This window comes from Dermacentor andersoni, chromosome 2 (genome assembly GCF_023375885.2).
Source record: "Dermacentor andersoni chromosome 2, qqDerAnde1_hic_scaffold, whole genome shotgun sequence".
Classification (NCBI taxonomy): domain Eukaryota; kingdom Metazoa; phylum Arthropoda; class Arachnida; order Ixodida; family Ixodidae; genus Dermacentor; species Dermacentor andersoni.
In genome coordinates this window covers 147,841,063-147,854,129 of record NC_092815.1, presented here as the reverse complement: position 1 = coordinate 147,854,129, position 13,067 = coordinate 147,841,063, and the positions used below count along the sequence as shown (strand labels likewise).

Genomic DNA, 13,067 nt, shown 5'->3' with positions numbered 1-13,067 from the left:
CTTCAACTATCTCATTCATATTAGTAATGATTATGCCAGCCTTGTCTCTTCACGCATACATTTGATTCTTGCCTATTCCTAGTTTCTTCTTCACTGCTTTTACGCTTCCTCCGTTTCTGAGAGCATGTTTAATTCTATCCATATTATACTTCCCTATGTCAGCTATCTTACGCTTGTTGAAAAACTTGAAAAGTTCTGCCAGTTCTATTCTAGCTGTAAGGCTAGAAGCTTTTGTACATTGGCGTTTCTTGATCAGATCTTTCGTCTCCGGCGATAGCTTACTGACATCCTGTCTACCGGAGTTACCACCGACATCTATTGCACACTCCTTAATGATGCCCATCAGATCGTTGCTCATATCTTCAACACTTAGGTCTTCTTCCTGAGTTAAAACCGAATACCTGTTCTGTAGCTTGATCCGGAATTTCTCTGTTTTCCCTCTTACCGCTAACTCATTGATCAGCTTCTTATGCACCAGTTCCTTCCGTTTCCTCCTCAAGTCGAGGCTAATTCGAGTTCTTGCCATCCTATGGTCACTGGAGCGTACTTTTCCGAGCACGTCCACATCTTGTAACGACATCTACGCGTTTTAATTGATCGTAGGTCAGTAAGCGGAGACCAGTCAACCTGGTGCACTTACTGATGCAACACTCAGTATTTCCGTCGATGAGCAATGTTTATAAAATACAGTAATGTGCAACATTAAAACACCGATGGAAACACGCGAAGTAAGGTTAATAGTATTGTTTTAAAATTCCCGTCGCGCGCTAAGGAACATAAACAATCATGCTATGTCGGCAAATGCGGTCGTCTGCAGCACGCAACCAAAAGCACAGTGCCTTGGCGAGCTATGACGCTGCCAGTGACATCCATGATGAGCGATGACATAGCACCAGGACGATTATGCGCTGAGACGTTATTTTCAATTAAGCGCTTGAAGACGGGTGTAATGTCTTGAAGTTCCTTTGTACTCGCTTCTATAAGCCATTCATAGTTTTTACGTGGCAAGTGGAGCTGAAGAATCTGATTGAATTTGACGACGCCAACATCGGCCACTGCTACGCCGAAACAGAGTGGAAGCGACGTTACAACGTCTGCTATAATTTTGTGAAACCTTCAAACTTAATTGTGAGTAGAACTACAGAAGTAAAATATTAGGTTAACTTATTTAGTAGCATTCGTCAGCATACCTCAAGCTTCAGTAGCAATTGATTAGGCAGAACAGAAGGAATGTTACAGCGCTACTCATATATGGTATACAAATTGCTGTAGCTGAACACATTCAAGTGTTCTGAAAAGCGTAGATGCGGAGATTGTTATCCCCGTTTTGTGTTTGCTGGGCTATTCGGGATTTTACTTGAAGATGGAGAAGACTGCATGCAAGAAAGTTCTTTCAACGTTCCCGGAATATAGAAATATAGAGCGTCTCACCAGTAGTCATATTTCTACAACTGTGATAAGGTGACCTTGATACAAGTGAGCTGTTTGTCGTCTTTACTAAATTATGTAGCCGCTTACATAGAGATACTCCATTTCCCAGTGTTGTAGGCCTTGGTTTAAATTAGGTTTAAATTTTTAGCAGGACATCTAGCAGGACGTAAAGGAGAAATGGGACGAGGTCTTCTGAACAGTTGATGGAAACGACAGCAGAAATTTATTTCTTGAGACGACTGTGTCTACCATTCTGGCAATTGAGTCGAAGGTTTCTTTTTCTTTTTCTTCTTGTCTTTGGATTTAGTTGTTGCGTCGGTAGAAGGTTTGGGCTTCTTAGTCTTCTTCTGCTTTGTTGGATTTTTCTTTTTTCTTTTCGAAGGCGTTGTAGTCTCCTCTCCCTCATTAGTAGATACCGTGCCTCCGTGGCCCCAGGTTCGGGTGCTTACATCTTCGTCGAGGTTGCAGGCGGTTGAGGAGCCTTCATATGTCAGGCAAGTACCCAAGCGTCCTGGTTCGTACTTCGGAAAAATAAGAATAAATCACTTATAGCAAAGTAACATCGAGCAGTGTGCTTATAGTGTGCAACAAGGAAACAATGCTCTAAATGGAAAGATGCGCTATTAAAAGTATGTTTCTTAACACACACAGGTTGTTTTTATGTAAAACACATTTTCGAAGGAAACTTCACTATTGCTGGGAACGTGCATGCAAGACAACATCTATCCCTGCGAAAACTCATCACGAGCAATACATTGTCAAAATCTAAGATGACTGTTCAGAGGAAGCTTTAGCTCGGCGGCCCCTATCTAAATACATGTAAAAGGAGAATTCGTTCTTCCCGGCAACCACTCCACCAAATTTGACGAGGTTTCTTGCATTTAAAAGAAAAACCTAAAGTGTACTGAATGTTAGTTTCAAATTTTTGATGGAGATCATATCTCTTATATTAAAAATTGGCAAAAATCGAAAATTTGCAAAACAGGATACTATTAAGTTTACAACTCTGTAACTCAACAACGAAAAATTTGAATACAATTCTGTGAATTGCATCTAAAAGTACATCTAAAGCGGACAAAATTAATGTGTTACACATAAGCAGAAAAATATGTTGGTATTACGGAAATATAGTTTTTGCAGAACCCTTGTAACCAACGTAACGAATTCACACAAGATGTAAAATGACATATCGAATTTGTCCGCTTTGAATGATCTAATGGATGCCGTTTACGGAACCGCGATACCTGTTTGTGATGCGGAGCTATGAATTTGTAAACTTCGTGCTTCTATTTTTTTCAAACGCTCGAATATTTCAAAATCACTTTAACAAAATTCAAGCCATAAATGGAAATTCCGCTTCCAACAGTCACTATAATTTAACTTTCTCTTTCAAATGCAGTATATTTCATTAAAATAGATCCAGGGGTTATCTCAGCAAAACGTTTTTGCGTTTACATGTATTTGAATAGGCTGCGTCGGAGTTAGGACCGAGCTAAAGCTTCCTCTTAAGAGATTTTTTATTTAGGAGCATTATATTGCAATTTTACACCACAAAGTATTGGTCCAAACATGGTTTGCCTTTTTAAATTTTGATATTGAGAAAGTGCTTTGAAATATTTCCTAATAGACTGTGTCTGCGCAGCTGATTCCGTGAGTCCAAGAGAAAACCAGGATGTTTGGGCCTTCGTTGCTTTTGCTTAGCTGAACGATGTATCATGCCAAATCACAGAGTGAACCTCTTCGTGGATTAAACAAGTCGCATTACCTTTATTGAATTCAAGTTTTTGTTTTACAAGCCCGTTTTTGTGAGCTACCGCGTGTGTGTTTTGATGTAAATCGATGCTAAAGCTTGGCTTTAGAGTGTTAACTACCACATTTAGGATCACCAGTCCCACTTAGACAACAAGGAATTTTTGTGATCCGAAGTTCCACCCGGCTAGATAGGTCACGAGCAAACAATGAGGTATCCCTGGTTAAGAAGCATGTTTAAATGCATAACTCAAAACCACGCTTGCACTGAAACGAATAAAGGCGAACGTTAGGTAGACTGCCACCGCCATTGTCTGCGCCGTACAAGGCTGAAGTTCGAACACTTGCCCCCTGACTGAGCCATTATTTCAATGTACAGCAAAAATAAAGATGATCATTTTTTCTTTGCTCAGCGCTGGGAATGAAACCGTCATCGCACGCGAATGCCAACTATGAAAAGCAATGACATTTAGCGTTGGTATGTATGCGCAATACAACTCAAATTTAATACATTGGCAGACAGTGACGCGCAATTGCACACAGACAAGCGCTAACGTTCGAAGGGCTCCATTAGCGAAAGGTGCATCCAGCGAATGTATCTGAAATAGTATGCAAGTTCAGTGAGCTTAATAACAGCAGCGTTAGTAATGTCAATGATATTCAGATTAAACCTGTGAAATACGTCCCAGATTTAATTGCCCCTGTAATAATGCACGCCTACAATGTCTACCTTTCTTCTGGTGTATTCCCACTTCAGATGCAAACTGCAAAAGTCTTAGCTTTATTCAAAAAAGGAGTTAAGAAATAGTTGACAAATTATAGACCGATTTCTATTCTCCGCGTATATTTAAACGGATTAGAAAAAATTATCTTTCAGCGCAATTCTGATTTCCTCGAAAGCACAAATTTTTTAACCGATTGTCGGTTTGCCTTTCGTAAAAATACATCTACTCAACTTGCCCTGCTTCAGCAAAAAGAATTCATTTTAGATGATTTTGATAAACGCCTTTTTACTCTAGGCATTTTTATAGACTTTAGCAAGGCCTTTGATTGTATTAACCACGAGCTTCTATTACATAAAATGAATCGCTATGGTATCCAGGGCATCGCTTTAGAGTTCATTAGGTGATATATGTGTCATAGATGCCAATTTGTGCAAATTAATAACATTTAATCCCAAGTCAAACCAGTCTATATTGGCCTTCCGCAGGGTAGCATTTTAGGCCCTCTTCTCTTTAATATCTTTATTAATGATATTGTTAATATAGATTTCCACACAAAGTTTATTTTATACGCTGATTATGCAACCACGCTGTTTTCTTCAAGTAATGCTGTAACACTGTTTACAGTTGCGAATTGTGTGCGTAAAAATTATATAATTGGTCTGTCGAAAATGAAATGCAAATCAACACAGGAAAACTAAAGCAATTTTGTTTCATGACAAGAATAACAATGCTCTCCTGAAGGATGACATTAAACTTGGCTCTTCAAAAATCTTGCTCGTGAATTCCAGTAAAACCTTAGGTGTTTTCTTTGATCATGACGTGTCTTGGAACAGTCATACTAATTTTTTAACAAACAATCAAGTTTCAGGTCTTCTTTTCACCAATAAACAGATTCCACAGAACGTAAAACTTCTCTATAACTCTCTGTTTTGTTGCCACCTAAATTACGGCTGCCTGGTTTGGGGCACAACATCTGCCACTAATATTAATCGTATTTTTCGTCTGCGAAAGATAGCTATTCGTTTTGTGTGCAAAGTACCATTTGACTTTCCAACTAATTCATTATTTAAAAATCTAAAGATACTTAAAGCTCCTGGGGCGCTATAACGTAGAACTATTTCAAACTTTTCTATTCTGATTCTGCAATCAGCTCTCCGCGATTGGTGAAAAACTTTTTTCGACCACCCCCACTTCACCTGTCTGTCACGCGACGTCACGAAAACCGCGATAGCCCCCCAATTGATATGATGTGTACACACTGATTATGCATGATTTAACAGAAAAAAGAAAAACAGTTATTTCTGATTCGACCCCTCTTCCCCATTAGCCCTCGGCTATTGGTAAAAAGTTTTCGGGCTGCACCCACTTCACCTGCCTGTCACGCGACGTCACAAAACCGCACAAACTCACCGCGTCAAAGTGACGTGTACGCGATAGAGATGCATTAATATGCCGAACAAAACTGAATTTTCTTCGGAATAGCCGCAGGCTGCCCCGTTCCGAAAAGAATAAATAATGGCTGCCGCCGATCACTGAGACGCTGGCTACTCGCACCTGCCGTAGAGCATGAGTGTATTTGCGTATAATAAAGCTTCTTGAGTGGCCGTGTAACGTTTTCGAGCACTTTCGGCACGTTTACCACCTCATTCTGCCAACTCTTCTTTGCTGAGGGTCAGCTTTAGCGTCATTCTTAAGCTTCCGTTGCATGCCGCCGCGATTTTTGAACAGCCACCACAAGCTAAGTAAGGGAAAGCCGACCAATCGCAGACCCCGGCACCACCCTCTTGATGCGGTTATCGATTTTCAGCGCACTGGCTCGGCCCCACCAAAACCCTCTCCACTTTGGCGTTCTCCTCGCCTCTTGTAAGCCAATTAGATACGACAAGCCGCTCAGTGTCGGCAATGTTATTCGCTTTTCAAGCAAACAAAAGTGACCTCCTATGAACGAGGAGAGTTTGATTGGTCTGTACAGACAACCCTGTGGGTGACCGCCCGGTGCTTGCGTCGGCGGTTACGCAAATTTGACATCAGGAGATGGGAATAGAAACATATTGGAATAGTTTTACATTATAGGGCCCCTGATCTCTTCAATTTTCGCTTAGCGTTAACATACGGTAAGCAGTGCCAGAAAACATTAACCATGCCTGGTCTATAGCCAACTTGACTCTATATAGAAGCTATTATGCTATAAGATTTCCCGAATATTGGTTTGTGCTATACCCACGTACTAACTATGCGAAAGAAAAGCTTTTTACACTTTATCGCAATTATTAAATAAGTTATTGAACGATGGTATTGATATTTTTCTTGCAGCAAAAACAAGTTAATCAAAACTTTGGTGCCTATTAGGCTTTAATCTTTGTATGAGTAGGCTTTCTTTTTTTGAGTTATGTATTTTTCCTATTGGTATCTGCTGTATGAGCACTTGTATGAGAACGTTTATTGTTTTTGTTTTGTTTTGTTCTTTCCCTCGTACCCTCCCTTTTTGCCTTGTATTGGTTTCTGCTGCTGCTGTCACGAGAAGGTTTAAGGACTAGTCAAGTTGCTCTTTTGCTACTTTTTTCCTTATATCCTCCATAAACTTGTATATTTTTCTGCAAAAATATTCATTCATTCATCGCACTCAAGCGGAGGCAGGGGCGACATGGGCGCATTCTGCGTACGTGTGATGTGCATGTGTCGGAAGATTTCCTCGTGTGTTAATAAAAGGTTTCTTCAAGTTACCGTTACTTTGTGTCCACAGGTGTGCCCCATCGGTAACTGCGGTAAAACAATCCTAAGTATGTCTTGTGAACAAGGTGAGACTTCAACGCTTGGCATGATATAAAGCTTTTTCTTACGAAACTTTTTATAAATGCGACTTTAAAATCCTGTGTATATAGTGCAACACTCGGTGCTTTGGAGTAAGTATTTGGTAAGCCAGCACCGTCGTGTCTTCGACCTGCCAATGAACTGACAATAAACGTTCACTTCGCAGACACAACTGATGTCCATGCACGGGCAAGTCAAGCCATCTCAAGGGCAAGCCAAGCCCTGTACAGTGCCTGTAGGTTCTGCCAGGTTAGGTACGTTGACTCGTTGGCTAATCGATGACGTCAGACATGTTCCGTCGGAGACTGAGAGCACGGGTGCATGTAACAAGGTGGTGCTGAATCCGCAGTGAATGCAGAGAAGAAATACAGGTACGCCAATAGTGACACGTCTTATGCAGTGAAGCAGGCATTAAAACGCATCCAACAAACGTAGCATTTATATCCTGTCGAGACATTTATTAAGAATTATAGAACAGGCGTTATGATTGAGTACAACACAAAAGTACCGGGACTAAAGGTTGATAAAAGCAATATATAATAACTTATATACTCCTACGTGCTCTCGCTTTTTTAAAACGTGCTTTAGTTATCGAGGACAGCCTATTTCTTCAATTCGTAGTACCAAGATATGGTTATCACACACAAGCAGGAGCACGTGCTCACAAATTTCTGAACATTTTTTTGTAATAGCGTACAAACGGCTAGTTTCGTGGTAACATGCAGCCATTAGTTTCACAAGTAAGGTGAAGGGCATAATTTCATTAGAGAGAAAGTTTGTGTTCTATAATGTGTTTTTTTTTACCTGGCACTTGGTTCCCACTGGGAAGTATGTGTTGACCCATTTGTCGTCTCTCAAGCAGTAGTAATTACAGCTTTCAACCGTTTTCCCCTGAAAACAAGATATTTTTACAGAGTGTTTAGAATGACGACAAATACATGAATGAATGAATGTTTGATTTTTAATGGCGCAAGGGCCAAGTATGGCCAAAGAGCGCCATGTCCATGGTAATGGGTGTGCAATATACTTGATGAGTTCTATGAAGTTGGGGCGATGTGGCTGTAAAGGGGCCTTAAAAAGTAGGCGCTCTAAAGTACGTAAAATCTGTATAATAAGATTATGGCGATGGCGTATGACGTGTGCTATGAACATTAAGATGCATTTAAAAGAATAATACGATGCGTAAAAATATATAGGGTTATAAGATTGGCTAGAGCACTACTGCCTCCATAGAGCCCTTGAAACGCAAGGGTCTCGAGGCATGTGCTATGCAACACAATTATCGCAGCGGCATCCTCTGGAACGAGGATGCTCTACGAATGTAATGGGCTTGTAACATGTAGGACAACATCATTTAAGAAATTGAGGACTGCCTTGATATTAAAAAGGGGTTCTCTGCCAAGAAACATAGCCGGGTGAAGAGGAATGTAGTATCGGTATGCAAGAGGAAAATGTTTCTTTCTCTCCGCTTCGGCTTTAGGGCACTCCAGGAGGACGTGGAGGACGGTAAGCCTCTCCCCGCATCTACCACAGGTTGGAGGGTCACTTCCTGTGAGTAGAAAAGTATGGGTGCCAAACGTGTGTCCTATTCTGAGACGACAGAATAGGACATCTGTTCGGCGGGATTTTGCTACAGAGGGCCAGAATCCTAACTGTGGTTTTATCACGTGGAGCATATTATTTGTTTCCCCGTCCCACAGGCGTTGCCAGTGGTTCCGTAGTTTTCTTCGTAAGCGAGGCTTCAGATCAGTAGCAGGGACCGCAGCGGTAAGAGTAGCTTGCGATGTAATTGATCTGGCCATTTCGTCTGCTAGAACATTTCCCTCAATACCTCTATGGCCAGGTACCCAGCATATAATGATATTGTAACGATGTTAGTAAAACAAGGATATTTATTAAAGGCGAACTTGTGCCCACAAGTAAAAGTCACTGCGGTCGTGCAGGAATCCGCGGCAGTCGCGTTCTCCAACTGGGCTCGAACCGTCTTCCTCTTCTTCTCGCGTGACACCTCGGGCGCGTGCCGCATGCGAGCCGGGTCCAACTGGCTGCCCGTGCCACGAAGATCGCTTCCTGTTGTTGCTGAACAACACCACTGTACGGCGTGCATAGTGCCCAATGCAAAGGGCGCGCAACTTGAATGTCACCAAGTTTGTCGTGGCAATATGCTGGTTAGATATGTATGCTCTGCAGAGAACGGAGTAGAGCTCAACAAGTATAGGATTCTTGTGTTTACAGAGTGAATTCAGGGCTTTTACGACGCTTAGAGAGTCTGTATATATGACTGTTTTTCGAAGTTTTGATTTCATTATATGCTTCACTGCCGACAATAGTGCATGGGCTTCTGCCGTAAATATACTAGTTTCCGGGTGCAGCGCGCCGGATTCTGAAAAAGTTGGGCCGGTGGCTGCGTAAGAAACCCCTGCATCCGACTTGGAAGCGTCCGTGTAAAACTCAGTGCAAGAGTACTTATACTGGAGTTCTAAAAAATGCATTTTAATATGTGCCTCTGGCGCATGTTTCCCGACATCTACAAATGACAAATCACAGTCTATGATCTGCCACTGCCAAGGCGGTAACAGTTTCGCTTGAGTCATAGGACAATGTTCAAGGAGGGGAACACCCATTTCCTCAATTAGGTTCCTCACACGCAAAGCAAACGGCTTCCTCATTGCAGGCCGGTTATGGAAGAGCGTAGCAGCGGCGATATCGTTTGTGGTTGGATAACAAGGATGTTCAATGTTCGCTTGTACTCTCAGGAAATATGTGAAACTGCTATATGACCGTTGTAGATCAAGTGACCACTGATTTGACTACGTAGAGGCTCTGAATTGTACTTGTTCTGAAAGCGCCCGTCGCGAGACGGATACCCAAATGGTGGACGGGGTCTAGGATTTTTAATGCACTTGGTGTTGCAGAATTATAAATTAGTGCTCCGTAATCAAGGCGGGAGCGGACAAGACTGTTATATAAGTTCAAAAGACACTTTCGATCACTACCCCATGGAGTGCGTGACAGAAGCTTGAGAAGGTTCATTGTTTTCAAACATCTTGTTTTCAGATTTTGAATATGGGGAATAAACGTGAGCTTCGAATCTAAAGTGATTCCCAGGAATTTATGTTGGCTGCTCACAGAGAGGTGGTCTCCCTTGATCATAATACTAGGCAGTGGTGCTACCCCCCTCTTGTTTGAGAAGAGTACGCAGGTACTTTTTTGGGTGTTTATTTTGAAGCCGTTCTCATCCGCCCATTTAGACAATTTGTTTATCCCAAGCTGCACTTGTCGTTCGCAGACAGCAATATTGCAAGATTTCAAACTTACTTGTACATCGTCAACATCAACGGAATAAAACATTGCCCGTGGAACGACTGTATGTAGGCTGTTCATTTTAACAATAAACAGTGTGCAACTACGTACGCCCCCTTGCGGAACACCAGTTTCTTGGGGAATGATTTAGATAAGACATTACCAACCTTTACGCGAAAAGTGCGGTTAGACAGATAGCTTTCGATTGTGTTTAACATGTTCCCACAGACGCCCAACTCGGAAAGATCGCGGAGGATCCCATATCGCCACGTCGTGTCGTACGCTTTCTCTAAGTCCAGAAACACTGAAAGTAAAAACTGTTTATGAATGAAGGCATCTCTAATGTTTGCCTCAATGCGGACAAGGTGGTCTATTGTCGGCCTTCCCTCTCGGAAACCGCATTGAAGGGGGTTTAGTTTATTGTTGCTCTCTAAGAAGCTGATTAATCGCCGGTTTACCATTTTATCAAAAGCTTTGCACAGACAGCTTGTTAGCGCTATTGGCCTGTAGCTGCTGTCTAAGGCAGGATCTTTCCCTTGTTTAAGTATGGGAATTACTATAGCTTCTTTCCAGGACGATGGGATATACCCCGCCACCCACATGGTATAAAAAAGAGATAGAAGTGTTTCCAGAGCTTCAGGGTGTAGGTGTCTAATCATTTCGTACATGATACGATCGCCACCTGGCGCCGAGTGGTTGCAAGAAGCCAGAGAGGCGTTAAGTTCCGCCAAAGTAAATGGACAATTGTAAGCATCACTCGATGAGCCTTGGCGGTTTATGGGATGCCGCTCCTCACGTTCTTTGTGTCTTAAAAATGTTTCTGTATAGTGCGATGCACTAGAGATATATTGAAAGTAGTCGCCTAGACAATCCGCCTGATTTTCCAGGGTATCACCTTGGCTACTTACTAACGGTAGGGGATGTGACTCCCGACCTATTAACTTATTTACCCTATTCCATACTCTTGTTTCATCAGTGTACGAATTTATACTAGAGATGTACCTATCCCAGCTTTCTCTCTTTGCTCGTCGACGTGTTCTCCGGCCTTGTGACTTGACTTGTTTGAAATTAATAAGGTTTTCGGCAGTTGGACAATTTCGAAGCAATCTCCAGGCCTTATTTTGATTTTGCCGTGCTTTCCGACATTCGTCGTTCCACCATGGGATGCGACGTTTACTTGCCAAACCGTTAGTTTGTTTGATACATTTAGTTGCAGCGTCCATAATAAAACCTGTTAGATATGCCACAGCGTCGTCTATATTAAAACCAGCAATGTTATCTGCGCCTAAATGCGTCAGCTCTTGGAACAGTTCCCAGTTGGCTGAGACATGTTCCATTGCGGAAAGTGTGGCGAGCATCCCTCCTGTTTGGTTAGGTTCAAAATAATTGGAAAGTGGTCGCTCCCAAAGCAGTTCTTCAGAACACTCCAATCAATATACGGAATTAGTGTACTCGATACTATACTTAAGTCTATCGTTGAGTACGTGGTATGTGCCACACTGTAGTACGTCGGCTCTTTCTTGTTAATTATACATGCTCCTGAGGAGGAGAGAAATTTTCAATTAGGCGACCTCTCGCATCGCAACGAGAGTCTCCCCACAGAGTGTTATGTGCGTTGAAGTCGCCGGCAACTATGTAAGGTGCCGGAAGTCCATCTATATACTTTTGAAATTCTGTTTTGTGAAGTTGGTCATTCGGAGGAATGTATATGGAACTAATCGTGACTAGTTTGTTAAACAACACTCCTCGGACAGCAACTGCCTCTAAGGGCGTACGAAGTCTTAATTCCCGGCAAGCAACACTTTTGGCAACTGTAATGGCCACACCCCCGGACGACACGACAGTGTCATCACGGTCTTTACGAAAAATAGCGTACTGTCGGAGAAAATTAGTTTGCGTATGTTTGAGGTGTGTTTCCTGAACACACAGCACTTTTCGAGTATACCTGTATAGGAGTTCTTTGATATCATCAAGATTGTGCAGCAGACCTCTGACATTCCAGTGTATTATTTGCGTATCCATGTTGAATGTGGTTTATGTGCTGTGTGTTTAAGAAAGACGAGTTACCTCACGGAGCCCTTTGAGGGCGCCAAGATACGGTGCTTTTCTTTTTGGGAGCTATTGCGAGAATCTCGCCGCTCCTTAGGCGCTAGCGGCGCCGTCTGGCTGGTTGTGTCCATCGCCCCAGAAGAAGTGCTGGACAGGCGCTCTTGCGAGCGCTGCGTTCGAGAAGAAGGCCTCGTCCCTGTGGAAGAGACCTTTGAGGCCACCTGCTCTAAGGTAGATGGCCCCTTCGGCTGGGCTAGCGTAGCAGCACTAGCTGCAGCCGCCGGGGGGGGGGGGGGGCGGGAGGCGTCACTGCCGCCTCACTGGGTGTGGGTCGGACAGTCGCCGGAGGCCGTTGTGGCGCTGCCCCCTGACGCGCCACATCGGCAAAGCTGCTCTTGGGCAGGTAGGAAACCCGCCTGCGCGCTCCTTTAAATGAAATATTCTCTTTAACTTTTATCGTCACAATTTCTTTTTCTTTGTTCCATGACGGGCACGAGCGTGAGTATGCGGCGTGCTCGCCATCACAGTTGACACAGTGTAGAGCGCTTTCGCACATTTCAGACGTATGATCTCCGCCACTGCATTTAGCACATGTCTGCCGGCCTCGGCAGTTCTGGGAACTGTGTCCGAAACGCTGGCATTTGAAGCATCGAAGAGGATTTGGGACATAGGGCCTGACACGTAGCTTTACATAGCCTGCCTCGATTGTCTCAGGCAGGATGCTTGAGCCAAAAGTGAGTGTAAGATGCTTTGTCTTGATTTGCTTACCGTCACGCCTTAGCATAATTCGCTTGACATTGATAACATTCTGTTCGGTCCCGCCTTACATCAGTTCGGCTTCTGTCAGCTCCATTAGATCATCATAAGAGACAACACAACGGCTGGTGTTCATAGTTCGGTGTGGTGATATAGTAACTGGAATTTCTCCAAATTTAACTAAGTTCCGAAGGCTTTCATGTTGCTTCGCATCGCGGAGTTCCAGAAGGAGATCTCCACTAG

General features: G+C 43.1%; 1 long non-coding RNA gene across 1 annotated transcript in view; it reads right to left on the bottom strand.

The window, feature by feature from the left end:
• Positions 1–1,631: 1,631 nt before the first annotated feature.
• Positions 1,632–13,067, bottom strand: part of LOC126540610 (uncharacterized) — a 31,697-nt gene continuing 20,261 nt past the window's right edge. The window contains exons 3-4 of the long non-coding RNA XR_011892574.1: positions 7,521–7,607; positions 1,632–1,952 (exon numbers count right to left, since the gene is read on the bottom strand). This is a non-coding gene — a long non-coding RNA (uncharacterized lncRNA). The remainder of the gene's footprint in view (positions 1,953–7,520; positions 7,608–13,067) is intronic.